General features: G+C 44.0%; 1 protein-coding gene across 2 annotated transcripts in view; it reads left to right on the top strand.

Annotated features, from left to right (window-relative positions):
- The first annotated feature begins 6,836 nt into the window (after nt 1-6,836).
- Nucleotides 6,837-12,327, top strand: part of mdm4 (MDM4 regulator of p53) — a 40,959-nt gene continuing 35,468 nt past the window's right edge. For both annotated transcript variants that reach the window (XM_041195391.1, XM_041195389.1), the window contains exon 1: nt 6,837-6,887. The gene's annotated coding sequence lies outside the window, so the exon portion shown is untranslated. The remainder of the gene's footprint in view (nt 6,888-12,327) is intronic.

The following is a 12,327-nucleotide window of genomic DNA, read 5'->3' as shown; positions in this document are numbered from 1 at the left end:
GGTGGCTGGTAGTGCTGGAGTCCCTAGAGGTCCCACTAATTAACTGGTTTTCCATTCTAGTTATCAGTGAGGGCAATGGATCCTTGGAGGAGTGCAGCAATAACCAAGCCTGTGGCACCAGCAGTACAGGAGGGGAGGAAAAAGAGTGGAAGGGCAGTATTGATAAGGGATTCTTTAGTTAGGGGAGCAGATAGGTGTTTCTGTGGTTGCCAACATGACTCGAGTTGGTTTGTTGCCTCCCTGGTGTTAGGGTCAAAGATGCCAACAGAATGGCTGCAGGACATTCTTGTGGGGGAGGGTGAACAGCCAGAGGTCATGGTCCACATTGGTACTAATGACATGGGTAGGAAGGGGATGTGGTCCTGCAATCGGAATTTAGGGAGCTAGGTAGAAAATTAGCAAGCAGCACCTCTAAAGTAGTAATCTCCGGATTACTCCCAGTGCCATGTGCAAGTGAGTAATTCCTGGGACTGGCTTGAGGGGAGCTGGCAGCTGTACAAGCCGGATGGGTTGCATTTGAACAGAACTGGGACTGAGTTCCTTGCAGTTGTTTTATTAGTGCTGTTGGGGAGGGTTTAAACTAACTCAGCAGGGGTGTGGGAATATTAGAAGGTAATACTAAGATGCACAGAATGCTGGGAGAGGCAGATAGCATTAAAATAGAGAATATTAAGTTAATAGATAAGTTGGAGTAAGGCAGCAAGTAATGAAGTCTAAATCAGGGCTACACTGCATGTATGAGAGTGCATGGAGTATAGTTAATAAAATTGGGGAGTTACAGGCACAGATTGCCTTGTGATGTTGTGGCGGTAACGGAGACCTGGCTTAAGGAAGGGCAGATCTGGGTGCTAAATATTCCTGGTTACAAAGTGTTCAAAAAAGCTATGAAAGGGAAAAAAGGAGGAGCGGTGGCATTTTTGGTTAAAGAGAGTATTGCAGTACTGGAGAAAGAGGATGTGTCAGAGGATTCAAGTCAGAATTGATTTAGCTAGAGCTAAGGAATAAGAAGAGTACAATTACATTGCTCAGTGTAATGTATAGACCACCAGCGAGTGGGAAGGATATAAACGAACAAATCTACTAGGAAATTACAGAGAGATGTAAACATCGTAGAGTAGTTATAATTGGGGACTTTAATTACTCGTTTATAGACTGGGATAGTGGTAGTGTAATTGAGAACCAAGCTGAATATAGAAGGTTCAGAAGGGATGTGAAAAAGCAAATACGAGAAGCAAAGCGGGATTATGAATAAGACTGGCAGCTAACATAAAAGGAAATCCCAAAGTATTCTATAAGCACATCAGTAGTAAAAGGGTGGTAAAAGGAGGAGTGGAGCTGATTAAGGGCCCAAAAAGAGGATTTACATAGAGGCATGGCTGAGGTATTAAATGAATACTTTGCATATGTCTTTACCTACGAGGTAGATGCTGCCCAGGCCCTGGTGATGGAGGAGGAAACTCGGTCACTAGAAGGATTTAAAATTGATAAGGAGGTATTGGATAAGCTGTCGGTACTTAAAAGTTGATAAGGCACCAGGACTGAGATGCATCCAAGAATATTGAAGGAAGTGAGAGGGAAATTGCAGAGGCACTGTCAAAAATCTTTCAATGGTCCCTGGATTTGTGGGAGGGACTGGAGAATTGCAAACATTATGCCCTTGTTCAAAAAAGGTTATAAAGATCTGCCCTGCAAATACAGTCCAGTCAGTTTAATTTTGGTGGTGGGGAAACTTCTAGAAACAGTTATTTGGGATAGAATTAATAGTCACATGGAAAAATGTAGATTGGTTTGGAAGAGCCAGCCTGGATTTGTTAAAGGAAAATCGTGTCTAACTAACTTGCTGGAATTTTTTGAAGAGCTAACAGAGATGGTTGATGAGGGAAAGGCCGTTGATGTGGTGCATATGAACTTCCAAAAGGCGTTGATACAGTGTCACAACAGACTTGTGAGGAAAGTTATAGGTCACGGAATAAAATGGACAGTAGCAACATGGATGCAAAATTGACTGAGGGATAGGAAACAGAGTAATGGTTTTGGTTATTTTGTGGGCTGGAAGAAGGTTTGTAGTGGAGTTCCCCGGGGGTCGGTATTGGGACCCTTGCTTTTCCTGATATATGTAAATGATCTAGATCTTGGTGTACAGGGGTCAATTTCAAAGTTTGTAGACGACACAAAACTTGGGAGAATTATAAACTGTGAGGAGAACAATGTAAAACTTCAAAAGGACATGGACACATTGGTGGAATGGGCAAGTAGGTGGCAGATGAAGCTCAATGCAGAGCAGTGTGAGATAATGCACTTTGGTACAAAGAACATAATGAAGGATACTATTCTATAGGGTGTGCAGGATCAGAGCGACTTGGATGTATATGTACATAAGTCATTGAAGGTGGCAGGACAGGTAGAGAGAGCTGTTTCTAAAGCTTACAGTATTCTAGACTTCAGTAATAGGAGCATAGAGTATAAGAGCAGGGAAGATACTGGTTAGACCTCAGCTGGAGTATTGTGTACAGTTCTGGGCAGCACACAATAGGAAGGATGTGAATGCATTGGAGAGAGTGCAGGAGAGGTTTATGAGAATGGTTCCAGGGATGAGACACTTCAGTTATGAGGAAAGATTGGAAAAGTTGGGACTTTTTCTTGGAGAGGAGAAGGCTAAGAAGGGTCTTGATAGAAGTTTTCAAAATCATGAGGGGTCTGGACAGAGTAGATAGGGAGGAATTATTCCCGCTCATAAACAGATCGAGAACCAGAGGGCACAGTTTTAAAGTGTTTTGCAAAAGAAGCAAATGTGAGGTGAGAAAAAACTTTTACACATCAAGTAGTTGGGGTTTGGAATGCACTGCCTGGAAGTGTGGTGGAGGCAGGTTCAACTGAGACATTAAAGAGGGCATTGGATGATTATGTAAATAGAAACAATGTGCAGGGTTACGGGGAAAAGGCAGGAGATTGGCACAAGTTAAAATGCTCAGAGAGCAGACATAATGGGTCGAATGGCCTCCTGCAGTATAACCATCCTGCAATTCTGTGATTTCTCCATTCTGAAAAATCCCAATTTCATTTTGGAAAAGAAATGACAGGTAACGTTTCAGAACTGATCCCAAAGAGAGATACAGCTATCTTAAAATTGTCGTCTACAACTTGTTCATATCGTTTGTCTCTAAGCTGCATCAGCTTGGCTCAATTTATAACATTTACATGTCTGAGTCAAAACGTTGTGCATTCAATTCCCAGATCAGGAGTTGGCCACCATGCTTTGGGATATCAGAAACAGTACAGTAATTTAGAAAAAAGCAAAAAACTGCGGATGCTGGAAATCCAAAACAAAAATAAAAATACCTGGAAAAACTCAGCAGGTCTGACAGCATCTGCGGAGAGGAATACAGTTAACGTTTTGAGTCTGTATGACTCTTCAACAGAACTAAGGAAAAATAGAAGAGAGGTGAAATATAAGCTGGTTTAAGGGTGGTGGGGTGGGGTGGGACAAGTAGAGCTGGATAGAGGGCCAGTGATAGGTGGAGATAGCCAAAAGATGTCATAGACAAAAGGACAAAGAGGTGTTGACAGTGGTGATATTAGCTAAGAAATGTGCTAATAGGTGACATTAAGGGTAGAAAGCAGGATGAGCAAGGTACAGATAGCCCTATTGGGGGTGCAGTGGGGGGAAGGGATCGAAATAGGCTAAAAGGTAGAGATAAAAAAATGGATGGAAATACATTTAAAAATAATGGAAATAGGTGGGAAAAGAAAAATATATATAAATTATTGGAAAAAAAGGGGTATCGGAAAGGGGGTGGGGATGGAGGAGAGAGTTCATGATCTAAAGTTGTGGAACTCAATATTCATTCCGGAAGGTTGTAAAGTGCCTAGTCGGAAGATGAGGTGCTGTTCCTCCAGTTTGCGTTGAGCTTCACTGGAATATTGCAGCAGGCCAAGGACGGACATGTGGGCATGAGAGCAGGGTGGAGTGTTGAAATGGCAAGTGACAGGGAGGTCTGGGTCAAGCTTGCGGACAGACCCAAGGTGTTCCACAAAGTAGTCACCCAGTCTGCATTTGGTCTCTCTAATGTATAGGAAACAGCATTGGAAGCAGCGAATGCAGTAGACTAAATTGAGGGAAGTGCAAGTGAAATGCTGCTTCACTTGAAAGGAGTGTTTGGGCCCTTGGATGGTGAGGAGAGGGGAAGTAAAGGGGCAGGTGTTGTACCTTCTGCAGTTGCATGGGAAGGAGCCATGGGAGGGGGTTGAGGTGTAGGGGGTGATGGAGGGGTGGACCAGGGTGTCCCGGAGGGAACGATCCCTGTGGAATGCCGCTGGGGGTGTGAAGGGAAGATGTGTTTGGTGGTGGCATCATGCTGGAGTTGGCGGAAATGGTGGAGGATGATCCTTTTAATGCGGAGGCTGGTGGTGTGATAAGTGAGGACAAGGGGGACCCTATCATGTTTCTGGGAGGGAGATAAGGTGTGAGGGCGGATGCGCGGGAGATGGGCTGGACATGGTTGAGGGCCCTGTCAACCACCGTGGGTGGGAAACCTCAGTTAAGGAAGAAGGAAGACATGTCAGAGGAACTGTTTTTGAAAGTGGCATCATCAGAACAGATGCGACAGAGGACAGAGAAGCAGGGTGTGAGGAGCTGTAGTCAAGGTAGCCAGTAATTTAGAATGCTGCATGGTTCGTGCTGCTGTCTTGATGAGATATTTAACTGAGGCACTATCTGGACGTTATAAATCTAGTGGCAAAATTTAAGAACAGGGATGAAAACAAAATGCTAGAAAAACTTCTTCAGAGATTCATATGGGCTCAAAATGTTAACTCTACTTCTCTCTCCACACATGCTGCCAGACCGGCTGAGTTTTTCCAGCACTGTCTGTTTTTATTTCAGATTTCCAACATCTGCAGTATTTTGCTTTAATTGAATAATGGGAAATTCTTATATCCTGGTCAACACTGATCCCTCAACCACCATCACTAAAAATCAGTTAACTGGTCTTTCATTTCATTACTGTTGGTGGGAACATGCAAAATAGCTTCAGTATTTGCGTCTATAATGGTTGCTTCAAAAATATTACGCACTAAATTGCTTTAGGATGCTCTGAATGGCATTAGGAGCTAAACAATTCTATTTACCATGCACAATATTACCTAGTAGCCAGCCTGTGTGCGCAATGGCGGTTGCAATTGCCTATATCTGCCAGTGCACTTCGAAGCAGTTTAAAACTTTTGAGATGCTTCTCGGATGGGATAAGGCTCTCATGTCTTAGTTTTATCTCCCCGCTTTTACTGGACTCTACATTTATGCCCTCTGCTACTTGTGACTCCTTTGCTGTACTCTCCATGACTGCAGCTAGAGCTTTAAATCAACTGGATATGTTGGAGTTGTATAAAATGCTAGTTAGGCCACAGCTGGAGTACTGTGTGCAGTTCTGGTTGCCACAATATAGGAAAGATGTGATTGCACTGGAAAGCTTGCAAAGGAGATTTAGCAGGATGTTGCCTGGGCTGGAGTGTTTCAGCTATGAAGAGAGACTGGATAGGCTAGTGTTGTTTTCCTTAGAGCAGAGAAGGTTGAGGGGGAACCTGACAGAGGTACACAAAATTGAGGGGCATAGATGGGGTAGATAGGAAGAAACTTTGCCCCTTAGCAGAGGTGTCAATAACCAGGGGCATAGATTTAAGGGGCAGGAGGTTCAGAGGGGAGTGGGAAAAAAAATAATTTTCACCCAGAGTGTGGTTGGAACCTGGAACACTGCCTGAGGAGGTGGTCGAAGAAGGAACCCTCACAACATTTAAGTATTTAGATAAGCGCTTGAAACGTCAAAGCATAGAGGGCTATGGGCCAAGTGCTGGAAAATGGGATTAGAATAGATAGGTGCTTGAAAGCTGGCGCAGACATGATGGGCCAAAGGGCCTGTCTGTGCTGTATAACTCTATGGCTCTAACTGGCAATAATAACTGGGTTTCAGCAGGGGTAAGACTGAGCTTTTGGATCCTGCTTATACCAAGTTTCCTGCGCTACGGTTTTTTTTGGCAGTTATTCCTGTTACCTCAACTTACATGATCAACATTAAACTTTGAAAACACGTTGGCAGTTATGAAAATTGTGACAGATTTTTGCTACCATATTTGGTTATGTTATTCTGTCATTATGGAAATAGTTAAGCTCCGTGGAAGTCGTGGAGCCAGAGTGAGGTTAGCCACGTAGTACTGGAGTTTTTTAATTTTTTTTTAAAAAGTGGGAACACTTCTGTACACGTAAGCATAAACTTAAAGACTTTTTCCCTGTACTCAAAGGTATAACTTATCTTTTATATATTGAAAATGTTCCACTGTATGAAACAACCAAAAGGGAGTGGAGGCAGGAAATTTAAAAAAAAACTCCTCAAATATATGCTCATTTTTTTAATTATAACTATTACAGAAAGTTTTGAAGTGAGTACAGGAGTGGGCAAACTTCCAAAGCAGGTGGCGCTGGGGGTGGGGTGGGGCGGGCTGTTTCTCAGGCTCGCCAAGGGATTGGCTGGAGCGTAGCTAGCGTCTTGCGCCTGCGGCGCTGCTGATTGACAGGCGCGGGGAGCCAATCGCGAGAGGGAGGAAGAGGCGTGGCTGGCCGCCCGCCTTGCCGCCCCTCCCCTCCCTCCCCCCCCCCCCCCCCCCCCCCCCAACCGTCAATCAAAGCGCGCGGCCGGACGTAGTCCCTGGCGGAGGGATCAGGGTTGCTGAGGGCCGGCGGAGTGGAGCGGCCTTGTGGAGGGCGTGAGAAGGCAGGGGGTGGGGGGTGTTCCTGTTGATGAGTGTCCATTATCCCCGTCTTCCCCCTCCCCCCCCCCCCCCGCCCGCCCGCCTGCCCGGCCCCCCCATCAAGCCGGACGCCATGGACATGCGTTAATGTAAGTGTGGATTGGCGCCATTCCGATCACAACAAGCGCGGCGGCGGCGAGGAGGAGGAGGAGGAGGAGGAGGAGGGAGGCCTGAAGTTAAACTCTGACCCTGGCCGAGGGTGAGCGGAGAGCCCGCAGGCCTCACCCCCACCACCCCCCGAGGGTGAGCGGAGAGCCCGCAGGCCTCACCCCCACCACCCCCCGAGGGTGAGCGGAGAGCCCGCAGGCCTCACCCCCACCACCCCCCGAGGGTGAGTGGAGAGCCCGCAGGCCTCACCCCCACCACCCCCCGAGGGTGAGTGGAGCCCGCAGGCCTCACCCCCCCCACCCCCCGAGGGTGAGTGGAGCCCGCAGGCCTCACCCCCCCCCCACCCCCCGAGGGTGAGCGGAGAGCCCGCAGGCCTCACCCCCCCCCCACCCCCCGAGGGTGGTGGTGGCGGCGGCCGAGACGGTGAATGGTTTCTAAAGGAAGTTGGGTGGGCGCTTGAGCGAAATAAGCTTGCGGGGTGGGTGGGGGAATGGGACTGGCCGGGGGCTGTTCTGCAAAGTAGTATGGAGTGGGTGGGCCGAATGGCTCCTTTCAGTGTTGCAATGACTCTGGTGGAGAGTTGTGGTTAGTGTTAAAATAGCCATTTCACCCTGCCTTATTAGGAATAGGAAGCCAGAGTCTGAAGTGCCAGCTCTGTGGATTGTAAACCCTGCCATGTTCTCATTTTAAATTTGCAAAGTTTTGTCTTTGGTTGGATTCCATATTGCAGGGAGGTATCTCTAACCCTGTAGGTTCCGCATCCAGTTAAATTGATCCTAGTGCAGAAGTCATGGTTGTGCGGCTACTCAAATGAAGTAGGTAAACACAACGATTAGGATTGAGGAAAAAAGCAAAATACTGCAGGTGCTGGAAATCTGAGACAAAAACAGAAAATGCTGGAAAAATTCAGCAGGCCTGACATCTGTGGAGAAAGAAACAGAGTTGACGTTTCAGGTGTGTATGACGAGTCTGTATGGCTCTGAAGAAGGGTCATACAGACTTGAAACGTCAATTCTGTTTCTCTCTCCATAGATGCTGTCAGACCTTCTGAGTTTTTCAAATATTTTCTGTTTTTGTGTGAGAGGATCGAGACTTGGCATCTGAAAAGACACTCATTGTAAAAGCAATTTAAATACAATGAGCTGCGCTGTTTGCCTGAGGTGAGTGCCAGAGTAGATTGCATTTTTAAGGTAGCATAAATGCCCAGTCTGGAAAGATTAAAATGGTAAATGCAATTCTCGAGCTTGTTTTATGCTTAGTTAGCAGGTCTCACTTGGGAATGGAAAGAATGGTCCTAATGCTCCTGGCCTAGGAAGTGTAGGGGGATGGAATATGCTGATTACTGACTTCTGGTCAGTGTTCCCTACAGCAAATTTCATGTCACTTCTTCTTTCTGAGGACCAAGTTAGGATGTGGTTGTGAATCTCCCTCAAGGTGAGGTACCTTGTACATGATTAATAATACTTGGGTAAGTTACTGGAATGAGTTTCTAGTGTGTAGCACGACCATCAAGAGAAGAATTATTGATGAGCATGGGCATAGTAATTGCTAATTACTTTAAAATGAACTTTGAGCATGATTTTTATGATTTGCTAAATTATTATAACTTATGCTATACTGCTTTAGTAATTAAAGCCTACTTGATTTGAGAATTTGCCCTGTTCAAACATTAGTGACTTGGGAGGGATTCCACTACTTGGTTAACAACAAACTTGTGTAAAATTTATGGGAGAAAATAGTGCAGATGTTAAAAATCTGAAATAAAATCAGAAGTGACTGGAAATGAGCAGCTATGGCTGTCAGCTTCTGTTAGAGAAAAGGCAGCCCACTGTTTTCAACGTAAACCCATTGAAACTGGAAAATAAATGCCTTAACAGGAATGTGATTTTCTTTTTAAAGAAACTGGAAAGAGATGATATATAAATATCATAAAAGCAAAATACTGCAGATTCTGGAAATCTGAAACAAAAACAAAAATTGCTGGAAAAACTCAGCAGGCCTGACAGCATTTGTGGAAAGAAAGACGGAGTTAACGTTTCAAGTCCGTGCGACTCTTCAGGATGAAGAACTTCTTCGAAACGTTAACTCTGTCTTTCTCTCCACAGATGCTGTCAGACCTGCTGAGTTTGTCCAGCAATTATTGTTTTTGATCTATGAATATCATTTTGGTGAGGTAGTGAAGAATCGTTAACCAAATAGGAAATAATGAAAATAAATAAGGTATTGAAGTTGCAAGGGAAATATATGCATGAGGAGCCCAGATAGAGCAGATACAGAAAAACTTCCCCCTGGCAGTAGGGTTAAGAACCAGAGGATACTGATTTAAAGTGACTGGCAAAAGCATGTTGACAGTGAAAAACGTTTTTGCAGAGCAGGTGGTTAAGATTTGGAATATAATGCATTAGTGTTTGATGGAGGCAGATACAGTTATGGCTTTCAAAAGAGAATTAGTTAAGTAGCTGAAGGAAGAGAATTTGTAGGGCTACATGGAAAAGGCAAAGGTTTGGGTGCAGCTAAGTTGCTCTTAAAGTCTGCTTGAACACGACAGGCCTCCTGTGCTGTAACCATTCTATGATTCTCTGCACAGCAGGCTCTCTTTTCCATCATCTGGTTATTTCTTTTGTCCTCTGCTTTTCCATGCCCTTCCTGAGTGCTTGTCTCCAGGCACTCTGGTCAGCAATGAGGGTTTCCCATGCAACCTTCCCGGTCAACCTGAAGCTTCGATTGCAGACATCCTTATGTCACAGATGTGGGTGACCTGTTGGTCTTTCGTTAATAGCAAGCTTGCCATGGAGCATGTCTTTGGGGATGTAGCCCTCATCCATTTGGCTCACATGATTCAGCAAGTGATCCTCCATTATAGCGGGAGCAATGAATATAGCATACCAGGTTAGAAGATGTAAGTGGACCTTGGTACCTTCTGAAATCTCCATCTCCACCCCCAACCCCTGCTCAAGGCAATTAAGTGTAAAATTGACTTAAGGATTTAAGACATTTCTGTTGTACTTTTCATAGTGACTCTTGAATGTATTTTGAGGAAGATCATGCAGATCTTTACACATTTGCAGGTGTTTAAGCATATGAAAATTGCACCAACTGTTTCATAAATTGTGGCTGTTTTTTAAGGAAGTAATTACACCTGTCATGACGCTACATACAAACAGCATATGACCTTGTACATCTTGCAGTCCTTTAGCACGTTTTCTAGGCTCCAAAAGTGTACTGGTTCATCATAGTGTTTTTGCATCCTGGTTATACAGAGCAATATTCACATACATCACTACACTAATGAACTTTGATTATAATTGATTTGACATACATTCTTTTGATAACCAATTGGCCAGTCCTTTAATAGTTGATGAATGGACAGCATTGTGAAATGTTACTGTGCACCCAACTCTGCGGTCCTGACACATTAGGCTTCTGGTTAAAATGTTCAAAGCACTGGTGAATAAAGTATGTGTTGAATGTACAATAATCCAATAGTGTTTTATTCAATATTTTTTAATTGGCACTTTTTTAAGCTTTTAGAGCCAGGTTAAAGTGACTGATCAGCGTACATATAAAAGCAAAATACTGCGGAAGCTGGAAATCTGAAACAAAAACAAAAATAGCTGGAAAAACTCAGCAGGTCTGACAGCATCTGTGGCGAGGAATACAGTTAACGTTTCGAGTCCGTATGGTTCTTCATCAGAACTAAGGAAATATAGAAATGTGGTGAAATATAAGCTGGTTGAGGAGGGTGGGACAGGTAGAGCTGGATAGAGGGCCAGTGATAGGTGGAGGAAAGAAGAGGTTGCCAAAGATGTCAGAGACAAAAGGACAAAGGTGTTGATGGTGGTGATATTATCTAAGGAATTTGCTAATGGTGAGACTGAGGGTAGAAAGCAGGACAAGCAAGTGACAGCCCTAGTGGGGTGGGCGAGAAGGGATCAAAATGGGCTAAAAGGTAGAGATAAAACAATAGATCAGAATAAATTTAAAATAGGTGGGAAAAGAAAAATATGTTGTTGTGAGCAGCGTACATTGTTGAATCTACTAGCTGGCCGTTGCATATTCTGTAGTGTGCACAGTTGCTGCATAACCAGATGTCTTTCCGAACTCCCTCCACAGACAAATTGGAAGAGTCAGTGAATAACTTGCAGCTTTAGGATTTGTCTCAAAGGAGCAGAAAATGGGCTGTGAAATTCTTTCTTTTGCTGAAACAATAGATTGAATAGTAGAGCAGTCGAACTAATCTAATACACCTGAATTTCATTCATGATGAAACCAATTCAGCCGCACAGTTGTAGGGTTTTGATCTTGAGGAGGGCCGTCTACAAGTAATGATTGCTTAAACTGAATTCCATTGTAATTGGATTACACTTGGCTCAGTGTTTACTTTTACATCACCTGGTAAGCATGGTATTAAAATGAGGGTTTACAGTTTCAGATTGAATTTGGGAAATTCTTTCCAAGTACAAATTGCTTTTCAACATTTAAAATCTGTGGAATGGCCAGTTTGCAGTCTGTTCTTGTATCCCCGAGTTCCTGGTATGTTGCAACTTACCACAGGACCTGAAGTTCCAAAAGCATATTATTCATGTAAAGACCTAGTTCCTTCTGATTAACTGTTACTCCAAAACCTTTACTGTTCTTTTAAATAGATTGAATATCTGGCACCTTTCAGGCTCTCGGGCCACCTAAAAGCATTTTGCAGCCAATGAATCACTTTTTAATGTATTGTCACTATTGTAATGTACCACTTTTTATTTTGTTTTAGTTCATGGAGGCACAGCAGAAGGGTTGTTGACCACAGCAAGGTCCCACAAATATGACCAGATAATCTGCTTTAGTAATGTTGGTCAAAGGATAAATATTGGCTGGCTCCTCTACAAGTAATTCCATGGGATCTTCTGCAGTCAGCTCACAGGGTCTCTGTTTAATGTCTGATCTGGAAGACAGCACCTTTTGAGAGTATAGCACTCCCTCGGCACTGCACTGGGGTCAGCCAAGATTGTATGCTCATCTCTGGCCTGGGATTTACACACCCATGAGCTTCTAACTCATGGAAGAGTGCAAACAGTGAGCCAACACTGATTCCTAATTAAGTTTTGAAATGTAAGTGGAATCTTCATTGCCATTTGGAGCTAGAACTTTAATCTGCTTTTAAAGCAAATGCCAGTTTGGCTTTCTGTTTCAATTAGTTCTTTGTGCTTTTGTTAAGATGCTCAGTTTTTGTTTCACTGCTTTCATACTGGTTTTACCTCTCTCGTAGCATTCTCTCTTCTGGTTCAAGAGATTGTCCACTTTGGCAGAAGGAATAGAAATGCAGCATATTATTTAAATGGAGAGAGATTGCAGAACTGAGGTACAGAGGGTTCTGGGTGGCCTGATGCATGAATCACAGAAAGTTACTATGCAAGTACAGCAAATGATTAG

The sequence above is a fragment of the Carcharodon carcharias genome, chromosome 9 (assembly GCF_017639515.1).
Source record: "Carcharodon carcharias isolate sCarCar2 chromosome 9, sCarCar2.pri, whole genome shotgun sequence".
Classification (NCBI taxonomy): domain Eukaryota; kingdom Metazoa; phylum Chordata; class Chondrichthyes; order Lamniformes; family Lamnidae; genus Carcharodon; species Carcharodon carcharias.
This window is presented reverse-complemented; position numbering and strand designations above follow the sequence as displayed.